This window comes from Mytilus trossulus, chromosome 9, assembly GCF_036588685.1.
Source record: "Mytilus trossulus isolate FHL-02 chromosome 9, PNRI_Mtr1.1.1.hap1, whole genome shotgun sequence".
NCBI classification, from domain to species: Eukaryota; Metazoa; Mollusca; class Bivalvia; order Mytilida; family Mytilidae; genus Mytilus; species Mytilus trossulus.
This window is the reverse complement of record NC_086381.1, coordinates 58,855,524-58,881,140: the sequence shown is the minus strand read 5'-3', so window position 1 is coordinate 58,881,140 and position 25,617 is coordinate 58,855,524. Positions and strand designations below refer to the sequence as shown.

At 32.6% G+C, this 25,617-nt stretch overlaps 1 pseudogene; it reads right to left on the bottom strand.

Annotated features, from left to right (window-relative positions):
- LOC134683174 (myosin light chain kinase 3-like) overlaps positions 1-25,371 on the bottom strand; it is a 33,348-nt pseudogene extending 7,977 nt beyond the window's left edge.
- Positions 25,372-25,617: the final 246 nt, after the last annotated feature.

The following is a 25,617-nucleotide window of genomic DNA, read 5'->3' as shown; positions in this document are numbered from 1 at the left end:
CTATAACAGGCCCCACAATTACTAATGTAAAACCATTCAAATGGGAAAACTAACAGTCTAATCTATATATAAAAAAGAGAAACGAGAAACAAGTAGGCACATATAAAGTTCTATTATTTTTGACTCACAATTTTTCAAAAATTATTAATTTGAACAAATCGTTACGCAGAGTAGTATATGTAAATAAATTAATAAAAAAAACAGTTTGACTTAAATTTTGTTCATTAGTATATTTTTTGTTATATGCTTTGTCTATCTACCGTATGGTGTTACTTTGAAAACTTGTTTATTGCTCGACTTTTATTTTTTGCAATGTGCTTTATCTATTAATATATGTCTTGTTTGTTTCTTTTTACATATATGACGTGGCACTGTGTTCATACATCCCGTCGTTGTGTTATTGTACTATGGTGAATTTGTGTATTCTTGTGTCACAAATAGAAACTGGGTGTATCTGTGACTGGGAAATGTGTTGGCCTGGAACCACACACACACAATAAACAGTACGACAAGTCTGCACGGACTCTGACTCTGGGACTAGCTCTTGAAACAAAAGACGACTCTGTTTAGCGCGATGTATAATTTAATAAGTTCAGCATGGAATACAATTGTACAGAGTTGGAACTGCTCAGTGTAATACTAAATCCAATCTGCCACATCAAAATAACAACATAGTTTATATAACAAACTAAAAAATACTAGAATAGACTTGACAAATATTTCTCTAAATGAGTGAGAAAATTCAATTAAGGGATTACGGAAAAATAAGCACATAGATAATAATTAACAATAGAACATACGGACTTATTTATGGGATTAAACATTTACGAATAATAGATCATTTTGAAGTAAAATGTCGCTAATTGGAAAACAAATTAAAACCTGAAACTAGATTAGCTTTATCTTCTAATCTTGGCCTAAAATCTTGCACAATAAAAATATTAGAATCCCTAGTGAAATATTGCAAATATAACAAAAACATCGGTTTTACAAAATCTTTAACAAAAAGTCCGAAAAGTCTCAAAATCAATTTATGTCCATTTTTCCACTGTGACACTTGTCTTAAAATTTGCTAATATGCTTGGTGTATATGCCATTCTGTGCTTCTTTTTTACATATTTGTATATTTCTTTGAGTGATAAAGATTATAACACAATGTTGACTGCTGATTTTTTTTTTTACACTTTTACCTATTGTGTCTGTTTGTTTTGTTCACGCATCGTTATCAACATAATGGAATTTGATGCGACTATCATACAAGTAAGACATTTAGCTAGCTCTAAAACCAGGTTCAATCTACCATTTTCTACATAAGAAAATGCATGTACCAAGTCAGGAATATGACTGTTATAATCCACTCGTTTGATTTGTTTGGGTTTTTGATTTTGCCATTTGATTAATTCCGTTATGAATTTTCCAAAGAGATCAGTATTTTTGTGATTTTACTTTCATTTTTTTTTTGGAAAGTGGGTTTGTTTTGCAAAGTTTAAATTGTCGAAAGAAGCTGTAGTCAGATGACATTAATATTGGATTATTTACCTAGTATGATCCTCTTCGTACGAATTAATGTGTATGCATATCATTCTCACTTTAAGGGGGAGAAATAAGGATACGGTTTACTTATTCATGACACAAAATCAGTACATACACAGAAAAAAATCACACTTTAGCTGTCTTAAAGTTTTTCCTTATAATTGGATTTCTTCCAAACGAACATATTTCAGCAATTACTGTAACATTTGTTTCTGTCTATGCAAAATTAACTTCAATTATGTGGTGCACACTGAATATCACGCATAGCGTGATATTTAAACGTTTGCACTATATTAATTATGTTAATTCAAATAGACAGTACATTCATTCCATGTAAATTAACTTTAAATTCAATTTTTAAGATGAAAAAACTTTGAAATTAAACGACAAACATTCAGCCAATCAGAAGACGTGTTACACCATCAAGTAAATTATTAATCTTAAACTTACAATATGTAACATATCACACCAATGCTCCACATGTCCGTTGATGGGTAAACAGGGTCGAAGTTTACAACTTCCGGAGCCATGAACTCCGGCGTTCCAAATAGAATTTTCAATTCACTTTTCGGATTGTACTTTCGTGCCAATCCAAAATCTATAATTTTTATTCGGTTCCCTTGTCTTGATAAACAAAGAATGTTTTCAGGCTGAAATGACATGAATGCAAAATTAAACAATAGCTAATGTGAAATCAAAGGTAGGTTTTTCATTTTTTTTTTTTTATATTTTCCACCATTTTCTACATTTGAAAATGCCTGTACCAAGTCAGGAATATGACAGTTCGTGTCCATTCGTTTTTGATGCGTTTTGTTATTTGATTTTGCCATGTGATTATGGACCTTCCGAATAGATTTTCCTCTAATTTCAGTATTTTTGTGATTTAATTTTTCCTTATACATGTAGTTTTTAATGTTTGATTGGCTTCCTTGCTTTGTTTGTATAAATGTTTGCTTAAGCATTGTTATTAATATTGACATTTTCAATCAATAGGTAGGTGGGGGCTTCAGCTGAAATAAGGTCTTTGGGTGCTTAGGCCAATATCTATTCAAACAAAGCAAGCAAGCCAACCAACCTTTAAACAACATGCTTTATGAAAATAGCTCTAACAGGCTGATATTAAATGTATGATAAATAAACTCATCATAGATACCAGGATTAAATTTTGTATTTACGCCAGACGCACATTTCGTCTACAAAAGACTCATCAGTGACGCTCGAGTCAAAAAAGTAAAAAAAGGCCAAATAAAGTATGAATTTGAAGGGCATTTATAGGACCACAATCCCAAAACGTTTTGCCAAATACAGCTAAGGTAATCTATATTCCTGAGGTAGAAAACTCATTTTATCTATTTGCGAAATGTTTGAAGCTTTAAATGAAATCGTTGATTGAAAAGTTATTGAAATTGGTAAAGCTATTTTTTCGGGGTTTGTGTTTGAGTTTCTCCATTAGTATGGCCTCGCCGCTAGGCATTACAGAATACCCTTGTCCGTTTGTCCATCCATTTCGTCGTTTATCCCACGACATATATAATCATATTCAAACTTTATTTTTATAACACAATTTGTCCTCACAAAGTTGAAAAAAATGTTGTACAAGTTAACATTTGTAGGAGGAAGGCAATATTTACTATCAAAGCTTAAATAGCTTTGATATTAATAAACCACACAAAGCTGTTTAATAACCAACACCTGTATCTTAAACGTTAAACGGTCGGAACGAACACAATTTGTCCTCACAAAGGTGAACCAAATTTTGTAGGAGTAATCGTTTGTAGAAGTCAGGCAATATTTAATATCAAAGCTGTTTACAATGTAACAGTCACACTCGGAACCAATTGTCCTCACGAAGGTGAACAAAATGTTGTAAGAGTAAATATTTGTTGAAGAAGGAAGGCAATATTTAATATCAAAGCTGTTTAATCAACCACACCTCAGTATCTTAACGTGAAATGCTCGTTCCATTGACTAACACTTACAAACTAAGGAGATAAAACAGTACAAGACAATTAACATTCCTTGTTAGTAATTAAAACATTATCAGCACCATATGTTTTATATTAGGCCAATCAGAAGTGATATCTATTTCCTGATTGGTAGACAGACAAATAGCACAACTTCTTAAGTGTTGATTCTTCTTAATTGATATTCTTAAGTCTTCGAATAGGTTTGTAATTGGTATCGCGATGAATTAACAATGGCAGCTTGTCTTTTTCTAAGTTTAGGTTGTTTTGATTCTTGCGATATGAAATAAATGAAGCATGTTTCGCATCTGCCAGATATTTTTGATCTAAAAGTGAAATAAACGACAATTCTTAAATAACATAAACTTGGATATTAGAAACTTACATGAATGAATTTTGACAGGAGTTCTATTTTCAGATGTTGACTGTTTTAAAGCACGATTTTATTGCATTTTAGGCTTATTTTTATTTTATTCAAGTGTAAGATTGAATTGTTTAAATATATTATCCTCACTTGTCTGCGCATGAACGGAAATGAAAGCTAACCATTAATTGGGTACCACAATACAAATGAATGATTTATATCGATGGTGTAATGGTAATTTACGTGACTGTTGGCCCTTTCAAAGCGGTCAGTTTTGTTGATGATTCAAGCTAGGGTACATAGATAACAATTCCGATATTCCGCCAAGACAATTGACAGTCCTACAGTTGAATCCTCCTATAGGAAAACAGCGATTGTCGGTGAACAACGAACAATTACATGGTCCGAGACCACAATTGTCGTCCCTTGATTTTCGTTGTTCTGTCACGAACATAGTCTCTAGTGTTGACAGTGGGTTACTTGCCATAAATTATAATCCCATTCCAAATTCATTTCTCCGTGTTTAATGACTCAAATTGCAGGTAGGGGGTGAAATGACACTGTAAAATAATTTGGGTCCAGAATTTTAAAGGAAAGTAGTGATTTGGACCATTTGAAAATGGTTAAAAATAAGCACTTCGGATGTGTCAAAAGATTTCAAAACGCCCTAAACATAAAATTGTCCATATTTTGAGTTAGAGCCGATGACGTTTTCTATAAATTTGATATAATTTGTCCCAAAAGTAGTACAACACACTAAAAATTTCTTTGAGAAAGCGCAGGTGGGAATTTTTAATTTTCATTTATGTTCTAAAAGAAATGCACTACGAAATAATTGTGGTCTCAGACCATATACTGTAAACAACACAGTTTTAAGGACCCTCTTCGCGGTCCGTACTTAAACAATGATAATATAATAATAATGATGGTATTAAAACACAAATCGCGCGAGAGGGTCAAAGGCATATTATAACAAATTAATGATAATGATTTGAAATGGAAAATTTCATTATCCATGTTAAATTTAAAAATACACAAATATATATGAATATAATTAAACAAATGTATATTTTGAGCAAGTTTTACTGTTAGTTTTTAAACCAAATGCACTTGTTGTTTATTTCAAAAGTGGGTAAAGTGTGAAAATATTAAACGAACAATCACTACGTTGTGCGTCTTTTAGCCACTGCCGTAGCCTTCAAACAGCAGATGCTTCTTTTTTTTTTTTAAAGAAATTCAAACTTAAACAGGTTTTATTTTTTAAGTGTTTACGTCATAACTAACCTTCATATCTAAATGAAGAATGTGTCTGGAATGCATAAAACTAACACCGTCACAAATCTGGCGCATGAACATCACGGATGCTTTTTCTGTCAACACGAAATCATCGTTGATAACTCGCTCAAACAGTTCTCCACCTGTAACTCTAAAGAAACATCAATCAACTAATATTGTATTATCAAAACTTTGGTGTTATTATTGTTAAACAATATTTGGAGGGTGTTGATGGGGTTTACAGAAAAAAACGAATCAAATCTACAGAAAAACGGACCAAATATACAGAAAGACGAACCAAATCTACCGGAAAACGGACCAAATATACAGAAAGACGAACCAAATCTACCGGAAAACGGACCAAATATACAGAAAGACGAACCAAATCTACCGGAAAACGGACCAAATATACAGAAAGACGAACCAAATCTACCGGAAAACGGACCAAATATACAGAAAAACGAGCCAAATCCACGGAAAATGGACCAAATCTAGAGAAAAACGAATTAAATCTACGGAAAAATAGATCATGTTGGTTTTATAAAATAAATAAGGAAAAGCGAAAAATAGTACCAAAAATAAAGAATAGTGAATAATGGCAAAAAAATGAATAGAAGAGATTTTTTTTTTTTTAAATACTTTTAAAAAAATTACGGTAAAATAATCAAAACTTTGACAGTATCACTATAAAACTGTACTCAAAGGGTAGTGATAGGGTAACATGTAACAGGAAAACGGATCAAATCGATAGTAAAACGGATAAAATCTACAGAAAAACGAACCAAATCTACATAAAAACGGACTAAATCTACAAAAAAACCCGGACTAATTCTACAGAAAAAAACAGACTAATTCTACAGAAAAAAATGGATTAAAACTATGGAAAATTAACCACATATACAGAAAAGGGAACGTACTAAAACAAAAGAACAGTGAAAAGAAGGACAAAAATAAAAAAATCCAAAAAAATGACAAAAATATTAAGAATAGAAAAAAATAATTTTAAATAAAATAGATACAGAAACTTAGGACCCCTATCGAGACCATCATACTTTTTATCCTCTCTAGAGCAACTTTCCACCTGCCATTGTTAAGATACATCAATCAAACAGTCGAGGCTAATCAACAACTTTGGCATATCAATTAGTCTAATACAAATATAAGAAAAATGTGAGAACAATAATGTTCATTGCTATCTATTGTAGTATGTGATCATTGCTTGTTGTTAACGCTTAGTACAGCAAGTACATTATTTAATTGTAGAAGTACATTAGAGGATCAATACGGGAGGTTCTTCGATGCTGTATTCTTAAATATTGTAATGCAAATTTTCTCTCTTGTTTTTTTATAGATTTTGACTATAACTCTTTTTTTATAGATTTTTCTATATTCTCTATATAGTCTTTTGTTTTGTGGCTTTTTCACTACTCGTTATTTGTTTTGGTCTATTTTTCCATGGTATAGTGGCCTCAGTGGCACTCAAGCTTCCTCAACCAATGAAAACTTACCGCCACGAAATAGCCTAAATGCGGTGTTTAAAAGTGGCGTTAAAACAACAAAAATCAATCCATCCATGGTATATGTCGATTGCACAATAGTCGGGAAAACCCATGCAAACCCTCTAATGTTCATTCATTACTAGTGTTTTAAACGCTTGGATAGTATAGAATACTAAGGAAGCGGAATTAGCTGACAATTCGCATACAAACCTTCCACTAAATAATGGTAAGGGTCACACATGTGACCCTTGCATTGAATTCGAAATTAAGATATTAATGATTTAAGAATTGTGTTTGTCATTTAGCAGTTATATTATGTCGGAAATTTGACCTAGATAATGTTAACTGCAAGTGTTCAAAATTCTTGCATATAATGGAATCAACTAAACATTTTTCAGGTTATGTGAACGAGCAAATCGAGTGAAGCCGGGATATAGTAATAATGAACATTAAGACCATATTGAACGACATTGTAACTTCATGCCTTCTATATATTGTCATAGAAACAAGCTTATTTGAAAAAAAAAACTCAATACGTGTTTGAAAAAAGCTCTGGCACTCGATTCGCAAACACAAGCAGATAGTCTTAGCAAAAAGTACATTTATGCTCAAATTATGTGTTATATTCCACAAACTTTAAAACTTTATCAATTTGATCCCCGTTCCGGAGTGAAAATTTTCGGCTCTCTTTTATATCACCGTTTGCGAGTATTTTCTTGAGGAAACGATGATACTCCGTCGGAAGGGGACGATACATGGCTGACCCGTGTTAAGAGAGGACCATATATCTTGCACATTAAAGACACCCTTGTAAATTTCGATAAAGAGCATGATAATGCCGCTACAAGGTAGCACTCGCTTTATATTAGGATAATGCCGCTACAAGGTAGCACCCGCTTTATATAAGTTGCAATGACTTGTTTTACAATCCACTTTAAATAAATATGTTTAAAATAAGTGTAAACATATAGTGTGTAAACGGTAACTAAAGAAAATATTACTTACAACTCTGTAACAATACAAAATGCACTTTTATTTTCAAACGCGTCATAAATTTGTAATAGTCTTGGATGCTGGAGACTTCTCATGACCTCCACCTCGTTTGTAACATCTTTCCGTTCTTGTGGTCCACTAAATTCTATAAACTTAGCTGCTAACTGACGCCCGGAACGCTTCTCACGGCATGGTTTAACTTCGCCAAACTTCCCTCTGAATAAAAAGGTATGAAATGTTAGAAGAAGAACGCGAAATAAAATTGCCATTTCACGATGAACGAACAATTAAAAATGTCTTGCACGTTCAACTTTTTACCGATTTCACAAAACACGGTGAATAACGAACCTTTTTCACGGCTGCACGTGAAATAAAAATGGCTAAATACGTTACTCGAAAATAACCCTTTACCACCCTCTTAGAAAATATTGTACTTTGACATGCAAAAAATAAAAATAAAGTATAATTGCCAATGACGCAACTCTCCGCAAGTCTGAGAGACCAACATGACGCTGATAATTAACAACTGTACATTTGTAGGTCATCGTGCAGCCTTCGACAATGAACAAGGCCCGAAATGACATATGTAAAACTATTCAACGTCTAATTTTCGTGCAATATGATAAACGAAAAACAAACAACTAACGATAATGCCTGAATAACATGAAAAATATGAAAAAACAGAATTAAGCGGTCAAAATTATAATGTCACTTTATGGATGAAACCAGAAGAATTCCATGTCAGATCTTTCATAATCCAGTCGTATTACTTGTTCACTGCTACTGTTCGAACGCAGGCTCGAATCCAGAAGGGGGAGGGGGTTCCGGGGGTAGGAACCCCCTTTTTAGGGGGCGGTCAATGCATTTGAATGGGGACATGTAATTGGACCCCCCCCCCTTTTGTCCTGGGTTGTGACCCCCCTTTTTTTAAATGGCTGGATCCGCCCCTTTCAAATGTGTCGCCCAATTTATATAAACTTTCAAAAGGAAACCATGTCATCTTCATTGCGCCTCATCCTCGTATAAGTATGTATAGCGTCTGTACATATCTTTTTGTCAAATAAGCATTTCACACAAAATGCTAAACCGATTTTTCTAATGTGAATGTTTTGACAGTACAAGTGTTATTCTCTTCATAACACATGTGCCATCATTATTTAAGATTTAGCTATAACGTTGTTGTGTTTCTGTTTTGTTTATTAGATACATAGATGTAAGGTTTTACGATTATATCATCAATTATTAGCAATATTTCATCTACATTATGATTATAACATTAACACAAATTTAGCACGTGCTAGAAAGATCTTTACAATGTTCAAATTATGTTCTTTAATTAAATCATCGGCAAACCTTACGCTGGATGATGAATTTATTATTTATTATACCATCCTATCAAACAACATGTGCACTTTAAGGCAGCAACCATTTGATTTTTCGGGGAGGGGGGGGGGGGGGCTATGTTTTTTTTTGCAAAAAAAAGTTTGTTTCCAGTTTTTAGAGAAAAAAATAATTTGTTTGTAATTCTGAGAAAAAAAATGTTGGTTTCACCTTCAGCTGCCACTATATGTTTTGCTAAAATTGAAAGAAAAAATTGTTTTCAACTTGTCGCGAAAAAGATAGATTGTTTTTCGCTTCAGGCGAAAAAAAGGTTTGTCTAGAAAAAAAAAACATAGACCCCCCCCCCCCCCCCGAAAATCAAATGGTTGCTGCCTAAAGAGTTTATGTTTATTAAGCCGCGGGTTGCATGCATTGTCGAGTGGTCTTATTAGTTTATCTATTCTATAATAAGCCCGTCAACTTTAAAGGGGTCGTGTTGCTTAGTCTTCAGTTTTCTGTGTTGTGTCATGTGTGTAAAATTATTTGCCTGTTTGTCTGTTTTTTTGGGGTTTTTTTTAGCCTTGACGTTGTCAGTTTATTTGTCGATCTATGGCTTTTAATGTCCTTTTTGTATCTATCTCCCTCTTCAGGTTCGAATCAAATCATTTTTTACTAGTATATTATAATTACAAGCTTTCCTATTGAAGATCAGAGTTTATCTACAGGAACTCCAAGGCAGCCTGAACCAATAAAACTGACTCACGAAAAAAAACACCACTAGGGCTGACAGTCGCGTAAAACACAAACAATTCCATCAATACATACTAGATTACTGAATAATTTGATATTCTCATAGGTTTTATTTGTAAAGTTGATTTTTTAATGTTAAAGTTTTCGTTCGATTCCTTGCTATAACTGGTTTATCATAAAAAAAAATATAATATACTTTTCCCGTTTAAAAATACGATATTTTTTATCTGTTTGAAAATGTTTATAGAGACCCTCTGACATAATGTCTTGGTGATCTCAATATTTATCATATATTTAGTACAAAATACAGCTATTTTGTATATCTAATAAAGGTTCTTTTTTCGGGCCCTTTTTTCCAGTCTGTATCACCTACCCTGTATCGCATACCCCGTATCGCATGGCTAAACCCGTTTATTTCATATCGGTTGAGAATAAGATTCCCTTATTGGATAAAAAGGGGTCACATAACATTCATTAATCTTCAGTAATAAATTCTATCGGTCATTAACAGAACAATATGGACCAGAAAACCGGTCGTTAATTAACTTTTACATGATATGGACCGGTGGGGCGTGGTTTACGTCTGATATTGACCGTTGGGGCGTGGTTTCCGTTTGATAATGACTGTTGGGGCGTGGTTTCTCTGTTAATGACCGGTGGGGCGCGGTTTCTCTGTTTAGAAAGATGTACCTTTTAAAAAACATGTTCCTGTTTTTAATATTACGTCATTTAAGTTGTTGAATTGTTTATTACATTTTTTCGTTAATGGTAATATTAAAGAGAACTTAATTAAGAATCTAAATACTGAAAAGTTGCACTAAAATGAATGGCAGTATTACTACGTCTGGTCTTCACTCTTTGCTATAGAAATCGTACAACTACTCAAGTTCGCTTTAGGCGTTTTGAATTTATGAGAATTTTCAAAAACATGGTTTCTCAATGAAATAAACATAATAGTTCTTGAAAAACTGGTCATTATCGTGATACATGGAGTGCCCGTAGGACGGTGGTATTGACTGCGACAGCAATAATGACCTCGCCTTCGGCTCAGTCATTATCACTATCTTAGTCAATGTACCACTGTCCTGTGGGCAGTCCATATATCACGATAATGACCAGTTTTTCAAGAACTATTATATAAATCGCATACCCCGTATCGTATGCCTTTTTTTTTTTTTTTTTTTTTTTTAAACTAATTTATTAAAGTCATTTTTTGGGGGTTTTTTTGCTTAAGAATTTTTTTTCTAAAAATAGGTAAATTTTTTGAATGACGTCATTGTTTGGTCTGTAATGTCACGAACATCAAGTTTTCATATTGTATGTGACGTCACGAACATCAAGTTTTAACAACAAATTTTTTGGCACACTAAATGCAACTATAAAAAATACAAAACACTCAAAATTATACAATAATAAATCAAAATATATTAAAAAAAAACAGATTGAAAGGTAACCTAGGTGCTTCGTATAAAAAATTGAGCAGTTATTTTAAAGCTTTGAAACAAGACAATCAGATCAGAAAACAGTTCATACAATATAAAACTCTTCTGTTGAAATATATGATAAAGCGTATAATACATGGCAAAATCCGTAGCACATGCCGTATCACCCTCGACCAATATCATCCCTCGGGCCTAAGGGCCCTCGAGCTGATATTGATGTCTCGGGATGATACGACATATGATACGGATTTTGCCATGTATTATTCTCTATATAATACCAAGTCGTGCGGGGATTAGATGGTTGTTTAAGGATTGTTTTATTATATTTATAATAATAATTTAAAATAAATAAATAATTATTTTATTATAGTGTCACATATTTGATCAGACAATATATATATACAACAATTCATAATACAAACAAAGATCAAATATCCAGCCTTAGAATATTAGACTTATGAGACACTTTAAAACACATCAGACAACTGTACATTTATATAAAAAATAAAATGAGCATTTTCTTTATAAAATTTTAAAATAATTACTGGTTTATCACATTAAGTAAACTGCTTTTAAAATATTTACTGGTAAAAGTATCAATCAATATCAAATAGACTATATTAATAGATTACAGATCAAACACATAAGCAATGTTTAAAAGGTTTTGCCAAAAACCAGATACACGTCTTTAAATAAAAACTAACAAAAAGAAAAAAAATATATTTCGAGGGAAACAAAAATAATTTAAATGTGATGATATAAAATAAATGATCTAGCTAAAAATATCCGTTCTTAAAAGTAACAATAATAACAATGATAGTGAACAGACTTTAGAAATATAACTATGAAAAATATATGTTAACATTCAAATAAATTTCTTTCTTCTCTGATAAAAATTGAAAAGTGCATATGATAATGAGGATTGTATTTCTTTACATTTCATTAGACTGATAAATTGACTGTCAATATTAAGAGTATCAAAGTTTTCTATAAAGTTTTTGGCTCGAGAAAATAAATTATATTTTAAGTCATCATACATAGTGCTGTTCATTAAAAAAAAATTCTTGTTTTCTAAAACGTCATTCGGACAGAATTTACAACTTCTTTAATTAACTTGTATTTGCGGTCGTGCGTATCGGCCTGTCTCGATTGCCAATGGGAGCGATCCACTTCGGAAGAGGACAACAACTCGTTGGACCGATCTCGGCAACTGAAGTTTCAAATATTTTTCTGTTTCTACTTTTTCTTTGTATGGTCTATATGTACGTAGTTTATTGTCGTTTGGATTATTCTTGTCATTAAAAAGTTCGCTAACAAATTCGTCGTTGTCTACAATAATTACGCGCTCATAAATCATAAATTGTTCTCATCGCAGTTTTTGTCGTAATGTTATTATCGTTCACTATGTCCGTAGCATTAATCTTTTGTATCATTTTGCTAACTTGGTAGTACCATCCCTTACGCCCATTTGCAATCCATGCTGATACCTTACGGGTAATACGGACATCATCAGATCTAGTAATTCGACACATCAGACGAATACAAGCAATACGCTGTTTGGTAAAACACGAGGACCATCCACTGTCACCTCTGACGGCGGTATTTGATGTATATTTACCGGCTGACAAGAATAACTTAGATGCTTTATTCTGAATCGAATTAATCACTGACAATGTTTTAGTTCCCCAAATGCCTGCTCCGTAGAATAAAACGGGTTCTACCATAGTGGAATATAATTTTGTGTACACACTGTGAGTCATTCCACCAGCACTAATGAACTTTCTATATAGCGCGCCTAGTGCCATGCTAGCTAACTTCGAAAGTTTCACAACTGCTTTGTCCATTGCCAAATGCTAGTCGAACCATATGCCCAAGTATTTGTATGAAGAAGTGTACTCAATATCCAAGTCGAAACATTTGAAGGGGAAGTCCGATCGACTGACGGGTTTATATCTCTTAGTGATAATATTCATGTTAAATTTTGAACGGGTGCTTGTTTCGTCCTTTAGAAAATATAAACAAATGCCCCATCCCCCGCATACATGTGAGCCGGCGTTCATAATGGTGTTGGTTTGGGGTTTTTTTTTCATTATGCGATAACTGGTCCGTTTTTGTCCTGGTTTTTTTTACAGCTCTCCAACGTTTATAGTTTTTGTTATTTCAAGTATTTTGGCCCCAAAGAGCAAACTGAAGAGGTTGAAATTATCGAAATGTGCATCTGGTGCAAGAAACTTAGTACCGTTAGTGTTTTTAAAGATACAGAATGATGTTATCAATACAATGCACTCAAGTATACGTGTGCATTTCCTCATTGATAACGGTAAGGTATAAATCTGATTTGTTAATGACATTGTACACTTGAACATCCTATATTTTCTTGAACTTTGCAAAGAGGTATAATCAAATAAATAGATAACATCTGTTAACGTAATTCTTTATTGCCTCTGAATGTATCGAATGCACCCTTGGCGATCTGAATTTTGTTTCTAAAGAGAGATGTCAAATGTAACACATTCAGTCCATATGCATTTTTAAACAATTATAAACAAAATTTATATTAGAAACATTTATAATCTGGTTTACACCATACAGAAATGACTGTAAATAAACTCATCATAGATACCAGAATTAAATTGTAATAACGCGCCATCCTCGCGTTTCGTCCACAAAAGACTCAACGCTCGAGTTCCAAAAAAAAATAAAAGGCCAAATAAAGTACGAAATTGAAGAGCATTGAGGTCTCTTCGTCGTAATGTCTTGTTACAGTATTTTTTTTTCAATTTTTCCTTATTTGGTCTGTTTGAAAATGATCAGACTATGAGTACTTAAACCTCCCGCGCTATGCAATTCCGACATACTTGAGTCTGGGCCAATGACCGATTTTGCATGAACTGTCATGACTAATTGGGGAAGAAATAGAAAAAAGGCATACAATAAGAGGAATTTATACATATGGTGGCATCATTTCATAAAACATATGGATGCGTCAATCTTAGAGTGACACTTTTATTTAGAATATTCGCACTCACAATACATTCTACAGACGTGCCATGCAGTACACGCTTAACCCGCAAACACCAAGTGATGTTCTTCAATATGCAGTTCTTTATTAATGGCTGAGGTACCAATACTATAGTATTTACAATTCTAAAAATACTGTACCAATCCTAGATAGATATGTATAACGCAATACAAATTAAGTTAAGATATCGTTTAAAATTGACCACGTGTTCTTGTTGGACTAAGAAACCCGGATTTGAATTACAAAAATTTTACAAGAAAAAAACTTTTTGGCTTGTGGCGTACTCTTACTATCTTTCCTACTGTAAACAAGATTTGATCAAAATAAAGTTAATAACCTGGATTAGTGTTTTTTTAATTGTAATTATTATGAGTATGTTATGAACACCCAAAACCTATATTAAAACATTAATATAATATATTATTACACAATCATTGAAAATACATGTATGAGGGTCTGGATGGGTTCGTCATTCAGTTCTGAATTCTTTTATTTTAATGACATTTTTCTCTATTATTTTGAGGTTGTTTTTATTTTGGCCCATCATTCCCTAATCTTAATATTTTAACACTCTATTCACTATTTGCCAACTATATTCTGTTCTGTTCCCATCCAGACCTTAAATTCGTACAAAAACAATTCACAAAATCAAAGCAAAGAATTGCCACATATATTGATGTTCTTCGTCTTAAAGTATCGTCGGGAATAATTACAACAAAAGTAAACGTTCTCCAGCATGATTTTGTTAACCAAATTGAATATCCATGCATGGTTACCACTTGCCATTGGCTAATACCTGTTTACAATAAGGTTCATAAAAGGACAAGAAAGCCTTACCTCCCAAGTAGATTATTATGGATATCATATTCATCAGTCACCCATTTTGATTTCTTCACAGTGACGTAACGTGGTTCAAATGGTGGTTCATCACCTGAAATGTTAAATCCATTGGTCATTTTATGAACTTAGCGCTCCTGTTAAAACATCAATGAGGAAACGACTATTAAATTTCAAGGGGGAGGAGGATGGGGACCTTATTTTTTTAGCTCACCTGGCCTAAAAGGCCAAGTGAGCTTTTCCCATCACTTGGCGTCAGGCGTCCGTCGTCTGTCGTCCGTCGTCCTGCGTCCGTCGTCGTTAACTTTTACAAAAATCTTCTCCTCCGAAACTACTGGGCCAAATTATTCCAAACTTGGCCACAATCATCATTGATGTATCTAGTTTAAATTTTGTGTTTAATTACCCGGCCAACCATCCAAGATGGCCGCCATGGCAAAAAATATAACATATGGGTAAAATGCAGTTTTTGGCTTATAACTCAAAAACCAAAGCATTTAGAGCAAATCTGACATGGGGTCAAGGTCTATCTGCCCTGACATTTTCAGATGAATCAGACAACCCATTATTGGGTTACTGTCCCTAAATTAGTAATTTTAAGGAAATTTTACTGTTTTTGGTTATTATCTTAAATATTATTATAGATGGAGATAAACTGTAAACAGCAATAATGTTCAGAAAAGTAAGATTTACAAATAAGTCAAATGACCAAAATGGTCAGTTGACCCCATAAGGAGTTATTGTCCTTTATAGTCAATTTTTAACCATTTTTCATAAATCTCCATGATCTTTTACAAAAATCTTCTCCTCTGAAACTACTGGGCCAAATTAATCCAAACCTGGCCACAATCATCATTGATGTATCTAGCTTAAAAATTGTGGTTTTTTTTACCCAGCCAACCAACCAAGATGGCCGCCACAGCTAAAAAAAGAACATGGAGGTTAAATGCAGTTTTTGGTTATAACTCAAAAACCAAAGCATTTAGAGCAAATCTGACAAGGGTAAAATTGTTTATCTGGTCAAGATCTATCTGCCCTGAAATTTTAAGATGAATGGGACAACTCGTTGTTAGGGTGCTGCGCCTAAATTTGTAATTTTAAGGAAATTTTGCTGTTTTGGGTTATTATCTTGAATATTATTATAGATAGAGATAAACTGTAAACAGCAATAATGTACAGGAATTTAAGACTCAAAAATAAGTCAGAATGACTAAAATGGTCAATTGACCCCCTAAGAAGTTATTGTCCTTTATAATCAATTTTTAACAATTTTCATAAAATTTGTAAATTTTTACTAACATTTTCCACTGAAACTACACGGACAAGTTCATTATAGATAGAGATAATTGTAAGCAGCAAGAATGTTCAGTAAAGTAAGATGTACAAACACATTACAATCACCTAAACACAATTTTGTCATGAACTGTCTGCTTCCTTTGTTTAATTCACATATACCAAGGTGAGCGACACAGGCTCTTTAGAGCCTCTAGTTTTTTAAATACTCTGATCCTACATTTGATGAAAACAAAATATTCTGGTCAAGCTGATGATAGAAAATGTATTCTGAATCCAGATTTTTCCCATACCTTATAATATAGTGTTAAATTTAAAAAGTATTTGATTGATAGCGTTGAAAAACTAACTAAAAATGTTCGTTCTTCGTGCGAAAAAAAATGCTTGACTCGTACAAACAAAAATAATACCCCTTCTTTTGAAGTTAAATAGTTGCTCCCTTAGTATGCTACATATGAAGTACATGTAGTATGTACTAAATTGGCTTCCAGTCTCAAATTCAGTTTTTTTTTGGTTGTCAGATGATGAAGATGAGAGGATTGTTAGAATGCTGAAACTGCATGATCATTGACTTGTCACGTGTCTAAAATCTCGTCAGTTGTTTTTAGTTATAACTTAGGTTTTTGTCTAGGGCTCTTTGGTGTTGATGGTGTCTTCAATGGGCTTTAATTGCATTCGTGACTTTTGTAGACGTATGACGAGATCAAAATCAAAACTATCTAGTCTTATGCCGCCAACATTGAAACGTTTCTAGTCTTTTGGCAATATTGAAACTTTTCTAGACTTAAAACGATTTTGGAAATTTTCTAGACTTGGGGCAAGATTGATACTTTTCTATAGACTTATGGCAATATTGATACTTTTTTATAGACTTATGGCAATATTAAAACTTTTCTATAGACTTATGGCAATGTTGAAACTTTTTCTAGACTTGAGGCAATATTGAAACTTTTCTAGACTTTTGACCATAGTGAAACTTTTTATAGACTTATGGCAATATTGAAACTTTTTTTTATAGACTTATGGCAATATTGAAACTTTTTTATAGACTTATGGCGATATTGAAACTTTTCTATAGACTTATGGCAATGTTGAAACTTTTTCTAGACTTGAGGCAATATTGAAACTTTTCTTTAGACCTATGGCAATATTTTTAGTTATATAGTGTGCTTGTGACCTAATACAGTATACATGGGGTCAGTAAATTCCATATGGGGTGAGAGCGAAGCTCGAATCCCCATATGGAATTAACTGACCCCATATACTAGTATACCGTATTACGTCACTAGCACACTATGTAACGAATGTATCTTACCGACTATCTTAACGTGTAAAATTAAGACAAGTGATCTATCAAAACGAGCAAGTCAGTCTTCAATACTGTTACTGTTAAAAACTACTTTCATTGATCCTACAAGAATAATAGCCAACGATAACAACTAGTTATGTTAAAATGAGTTTTATGAATTTATTTCAATCTTTATCATCAATTTCTTTGTCTGTTGAAACATTTAAGAATTTTCTCAGTTCCGTTTTGTTTTTATAAAGGGACGTAGCACCATTACTAACCGTGTATGAAATAAGCCTAGTCTCCCTACTTCCTTATATGGAATATAAAGGTAAGTAACTCCACTACTAACCGTGTATGAAATAAGTCCAGCCTCACTACTAACCTAGTATCAAATATACACGGTCTTGACGCGGATGCTTTTAACCAATCACATAGAAATGTATAGGACTCCGAGGTAAGATATAAAACTTTTCTATAGTCTTATGGCAACATTGAAAACTTTTCTAGACTTATGGCAATAATGAAATTTTTCTATAGACTTATGGCAAAATTGAAACTTTTCTAGACTTATGGCAATATTGAAATTTTTCTATAAACTTATGGCAAAATTGAAACTTTTCTAGACTTATGGCAATATTGAAATATTTAAAGACTGATGGCGATTTCAAAATATTTCTATACCTACGGCAATTTCATTTTTTTTTACTAATGGCGATGTCAAAAGTTATCTAGACTAATGCCGATTTAGATGTTGACATATATATGTTTATACATTATTGCCTTATTGTTGAAGCCACGTGTTGACTTCTGGATGTCATTTGAATTTTGGTGGTTGCACTGCAGACTTAAGACGCATATATGTATTCAAATGATTGCTAAATTAGGAGTCGGATCGTGTTACCCGATTCATGTGCTAGCTTTCTCGTGACTGTCATCCTTCTTTGATATATGACTTGAAATACGTTTATTTATTTATTTTCTAGTGCATGCAATGCATGGTGGTTGAAATGTGTGACTTTCCTTAATGCGTTATCGTACTTACCACCTGCAGGTTCGGTTTCATCTACTATAACACGGTGACTAGTCATATTCTAATACCATCTATAACTACTATTTAATAATCTGTAAACAAAAAAACAAAGAATGAAGAGTTTTGAAGGGGTAGATATCATCGAAAGGCTCCGGCTCCTTTCTGTCTATATTTGAACAAATAAAATAGAATTAAGTTGACAGAACTTAATCATTCTTTTTTTCAAAAATAATTGTGATTTTGCAAGTCCTTGAAATGCCGAACACTATTTAGAAGCGAACAACATGTGTTATTTAGACGCATTCGTTTATGAGCTCAATAATTGCGTCTGCTGTCGAGTTTTTATGTGTTTAGAGCTAATTTCCTTCTGCTCGTAGATTAAGACTTTGGTTGGCTTTTTTTGTACAAAAGTTTGCCCAAGAATTACAATTATGATTAACGTCTCCAAACAATATCGATTAGGCGGAGATAAATCTTACTAACATTGTCTTGTACAATTGGGTTTCTTAACTTCCCGGATGCATCCAATCAAATTCAAGTATTATGTTGACAGGGTTAACTCCGCCTATTTTATATTGTTTGCAGCTTACAATGTTTGAGAAAATATTTGAACAAACAAAGCACGAAAGCTCTTTGCTTCATTATGTACAATGAAATAAAAGTTGTTCTCTGTCTGAACTAACTTAAAGTCAGACATGTATACCAAGTATGCTTGTACCGTGTAACTATCAAAGTAGTCTCATCTATGTTATACATGTAGTACATGATTACACTGTAAACATGGTGTTTAAATCAAAAACAGAATTATAAGCACATCGTGTGCGCACTTTGTTTTACATATTGGGGTATAAACGTTTTTCAGTACAATGTGTTTAGAATTTTGTTTAGAATCGTGTCTAGCTAGAAAAACATGTTTTAATCCTTAAAACTTTTATTCTATAACACATTAAAAGTGTTTAAATTCAAGACATGTTTAACTTATACTTTATGATGTGCTTACTGGGAAATTTCTTTAATATAAAGTAAACACAATCCTAAACACGTTTTGACTATGTTATGCAATTGTTTTTTTAACACTACTTTAAGTCATTCCCTGAGTCGACTTAATCAAGCTTCATCCAGCTACTGATACAAATGTTTATACGTTTGAGTTTGTGCATGTACATGTATGGCATACTTAGTACAGTCTTTATAAGATATGAAATACGACTCAGAGATGACTTTCGTTCATTTGATAAATGAGGGCCTACCTTTGAGTGCTCATATCTTTGAGGAAAATGCTCAAGACCGTCTGAAATTAACAGCATACAGGTTCTAAATAAAAAAAAGGTTGGGTTGATAAAAACTTAAATACAAGATCTTATTAAGTTACCAATTTGGAAAAGGGTGAAAAAAGGGGGGGGGGGTCCTTTCAATTTTTTTTCTTCATTTTCAGCGGAAATGTTAATATCTGTTCTTATTATGTTATCAATTATGCCATAATAAGATTCTCTGCTTCGTCAATTGTGTGCGTTGTCGGAGTGTATAACCCTAATAACCAGGTAAAATAATGGTTTATATAAAACTATTATTTAATCAGAAATTGCTTCTGTGAACTGAACTGTTTTGTCTTAAAAGTTTGTAATTCGTTTAGAGATTATACATAAAGAATACGACTAACTTCAAATATTAATTCATGATATAAGAATTTGTTACCTGAAAATTTGTTAAATCGCATCTACCAACTCGAAATTTATCAACCCCCAGCTGCTAATCTTTTTTTAAAATACATTAACCACAAAAATTATAAAAATGCAAATATTAGGTATTTACAATAACAACGTTCCTGTTTTTTTAAGACAACATACCGTAAAAATATTTACCACGTGACTTCAACCTAGTGTGGTTTTCTGGAGAATTCTAAATATTTGGTAATCGATCAAGGTACATGAAAACTTCAAAATGCCTCAAATTGAAGTTTTAAAGGAATTTGATTACCATATGTCTCTCATCAATTCAGCATGTTTACGATACACGGAGAAGAAATTGCGCATTAAAAAGGTTCAATTGAAAATGGAACATCTGTATAAGATTTAATTTATTCTTCATAAAGAGGAAGCTCAAGACAATTAACTTCACGGCCGCTGTGAGACAATTGTGAAACACAGGTTGTCGGAGTTATTACATAATTTTTATCGGAGCGTATTTTTTTTTAACAAAATCGAGCAGCATTTTTTGCCCCTCTAATCTAATGTAACATAATCAAGAACAGTATAAGATTTGTCGATATTCTATTTTCATGGAGCTTAAACTGCAGCTAACTTTTTTTTTAGTTCTTAATTTACACTAAGCATGCTAAGTGCTGATTTTAAACTTCACGATAAAGTATCTTCCTTAACAAATACCAGATTAAAAAATCGGTCAAACAAGTTGCACGAATCCACAACAAATCTGTATTCTAGTCAACAAATGAAACGATACACAAGTTTAAATATGAATACAGTAACTGTTAAATGATCCAATGAAAAACATTCATTTACAAAGCAAATACATAATGATTAAAAGAATCTGACCAAATTGGAAAGTTAGAAAATACCGAGTTATTGAACACGAGGGCAAATTTATTTTGCGGAAGATGATTACAAAAGTCGGCACTTATTTCGAAGATGAGAATTAAGTATTTAGATATCTGCAAAGGCATTCAAAATTTTAAGCAGACCATGTTTAAGTTTTTAATTTTAATTTCTAATATCGATTTTTTATTTTTTTTTGTATAAAAAAAAGATTTTTGAAATAACAAAAGTTCAGAATAATTTTTGCATTTTTTTAAACGCGGTGTAACAATTTAATGTCATTGTAACAGTATAATCCAAAGAACACTTGTAATTACACAAAAGATGTAACTATATAAAATAATGTAGATAATTCAATGCCGTTTTTTGCACACATATTTTATTTACAGTTTTCTTTAATTGTTCCTACTGTATATCTTCAAGTATGATATAGACACAATGAATATATAGGAAAGTACATATAATTTTATGAGCGTTTCTTGGATGGATTGATCATAAGTATCTCGTTACCGGCAATAACGATTACTTAGTTCTGATTTGGCAGTACACAAGGCTTGAGAACACATTCATATCATAGTGCGTTTCTTTTAAACAATACTTGTAAATTAAAAAACTCACACACGTTATATCCGTATACGATTTTTCATAGTAGTTTAACAACTTTTGGGGAAAATTATATCAAAATTATAGAATAGTCTATCAAACTCTTACTCGACTTATGGACATGTTTATGTAAAATTCAGCTTGACAGCTTCAACTGTGCTACTTTTTTGTACCTATTTCAATTGGACCAAACCCTGCAATATATACTTGACATGAAAAATGCATACTCCAAATTTTTACATGTAACGCCCCTGACTACGTTGACTTGCTGTTCTTTGAATAAAACATAATAAAAATGTAGAATACATCATATCAAACTTCCCTGTTTCCGTCTTTTAAGAGTTAATTTCCACTCTGGAATATTGCCATTTTATGCAAAGAACATGTAAACAGTTCAAACTTAAACGCTTGGAAGGCTAAATGAATATTCTTGTAGATTTCTGATACGATTCATATGTTTCACAACCATGACAACAAAATGAACATGTTTAGATTCACTTCTTATTTATCTATTCTTTTATCATAATCATAATGATATAAGCGAATACATTGTATAATTCATGTTATTAGGTTCTGGCGTATTCTATATATATATTTTTTTTTCTCGGGGAAAGGGGAAAGGTGGGGGGTCATTTGTTTTTTACCTTTTTATACGCCCGTCTTTTAGACGGGACGTATTATGGTATACCGTTGTCTGTCTGTCCGTCCGTCCGTCGGCCACACTTCGGACAATAACTCAAAAACACTTTCACCAATTTCCATGAAACTTAAGTGAATTCTTTAATGTCAGATTTTAAGTTTTGGATTTATTGGGCTTTATTCATAAAAAAAGGGGGGACTTTCAACACTTCGGACAATTACTCAAAAAGGCTTTCACCAATGTCCATGAAACTTTGGTGAATTGTTTATATCTATTGATGTAAGCTCCCTTTCAATTTTTATAAATTTCCGATTTTACATTTCCGTGTTATGAATTTTTATGCTTAAAAAAGGGTGGATTTTCCAATTTTGAGACACTAACACTTTCACAAAATTGTATGCATCTTTGATAAATTTGTTTATATCTATTGAGCTTATAAGTTCCAATTTTTTTGTGCATTTTTATTTATTATTTGGGGGGGGGGGGGGTATTTGACAGGGCTCACACTATTTCTAGTTGATTATATAAATTCATTTAAAGCATAAGAGACAAGTTAAAAGAGCAACGGGCGTATCATGCGCTAAAGCGCAGCCCTTTATTCATTTTGTTGCTGCTTATTCCTCATGGTTTAAGTCTGTGCCTATTCTATTTTCTGTATTTTTTTACAGATATTCTCTGTTCTGTTAACCCAAAACATACCTCTATCATGGCCCAAAGCAAACGCATGCAAGAATGAATTCTGTGAATCTTTCAATCATATAATGGGTCATTACCGACATTGTGATATCATTATGAAATATGATATTTTAATGCGAGTTATACATGTGCTGAAGCACGCCTCAAGGAGCGGTAGTTTCTCGCTGCATATGTACCCATATTGGTGGCTTTTGGATGTTGTTTGCTTTTCGGTCGGGTTGTTGTCTCTTTGACACATTCCCAATGTCAAATGTTTTTGTAATACATGAATAAAATTCTTGTTATATATATATATGCATTGCTTGTATCAGTTTACACCACGTTTGAAATGCCATTGAAAATTCATAATCATTTTTTATTAATTTTCGATATATAAATTAGAACTCACTTTTATGTACTATATAGTTTATGCATTTTCATGTAAAGGAGCTATATGTATAGAATATTGTCTGTAGTTTTAATTAAAAATAGGTTACAGCATCGTAGCTAGTCAAGTGTAACGATCCAGTCCTCTCCCACGACGCCATGTACGTGGGGGAGAAGGACTGGTGGTAACCCTTAGCTAGGTAGCAAAGACGGTTTACAGAATCAGATTCTATTTCACGTTTCTCAATTTAAAACACATATAGACGATACAAACGTGGTCAATTACATAATGGAAACAAACAGAAAAAAAAACTTTAGTTATACTTCAATATTTGTTTAAAAACAAAAAGCAAAGGATCCAACTCTACTCATTTTACGACACACCATATATTTGAATCTTGAGCATGTTGATGCACTCAGTGTGCAAAATTTAGCCAAGTAAGTACGAACTTTAAATCACTCGAGACACGTGTTTCTTACTTTTAAATTAGGTGGTGTTTTTAAACGCAGTCTATACAGTTTTTCCCATGCATATAATATATTTTGTTATAAGTTACACTTCAAACTTGTGTATCGTGTCTTTTGTGCGACTAGGGTAGTTAAAATGTACAAAGCGGCATATCTTGTTTTATATTCTTCATCATATGAAAAGTTTGTTGCATGTACAAACTCACATTAACATGTCCTAGCCAAAATATGGTTATTGACATACATGTATTCTCAGTTGTTGAGTAATAAACACATTCCTGCATGTCCTTTGGTCTGAGATTGATACATGTCGTTGTTAACCACGATTACGATACCACATCTCCTTATTGTAACATTCAACATGTTTGGGGATTTCAGCTTTATCAAAAATAGGAAAACAATAGTTTTTCTGTTTTATATTATGAAATATTGAAGACGTGCACAATTTAAACGGATGCCAAAATTGATAGTTAGACCACTTTCTTGAAAAAAACATTTTTGTTTCTGTTTTATCATGTTTATATGCTTATATTATATGTGTAACAAAAAAAAAATCCTTACATTTATAAGACATTTCAATGGGTTAACGTTTACTTGATGTCGTCAACTTATGCATCATGTATTATCTGTTTAATTTCTATAGATTTTTTCTTTTACTCATACTTGTACCTGTAATAAGGATCTCTGGAAATAAATGTCCTACTAAGTTTCTGACACCCGTGTCAGATTTGAGTTAAGAGGAATATACATATAAAATACATCATGATATATCGTATTTTAAGAATGCTCCTTTTGAGTCTATATTCGTTAACTCATAAATATAAAGAAACTATTAATTTCCAGTGATGCGTATTTGTTTTCCTACTTCATATCTATGAAAACGTTCAGGGATTTATAGTTCTTTTACTCTACTCTCGAGCGCTCCTTGTAGACAGTAGATCACTACTTCTAATAATAAATTGCATGTGATGGAATTCCATTCATAAAAACGATTACAAGATAAGAAGAAAAGCATAAGACTGACGACCGGATCGGCCAATGTAGTTCTCGTGCAGTAAAGTAAATCTATAAAAAATAAACCTACCTCTATATTTTTATCATAAAATTGGTCCCATGTCGTAGAATCCAAAGCAATGAAGTGTTAAATGTGCTCTCTGTTGTGTAATGAAAACGTAGTAATGTGTGTAGAGAGAATTATCTTCTGCTACTGTCTTGATATTACGCACGTGCTATCATCACGTGATCAAAACCATTCCCAAAGTTAATTGCAGACGATGAGAAGATGCCTCAACTTCTGTCCAAAAACAACAGAGATGCTCAACAGATAAACACTTAAGAATCTGTTAGTAAGTCTTTGATCAGTAGTGTGTATTTGTACATTTTAAAGGAGTTATACGTTTTGTAAATTATTAATTTTGAGAGTTTCGGAAATCATCAAAAGGCGTTCTTGTTACATACAGTTCTCGAAGTGCAACAGTAAATTAACAATTGACAGGATGCCGAGTAGGTGTTTAATGCATGAAATCATATAAAACTTCTAGAAAACACAATATTATGAGAGCATTATCTGGAAATCCACTCGAACTAGTTATTAGAGTTCATTAAATAGCCTTCCTTTGTCAATCGTACTACTGGAAGTGTATTGATCTCAAGTCATCAACAAGAAGATAAACAAAGAC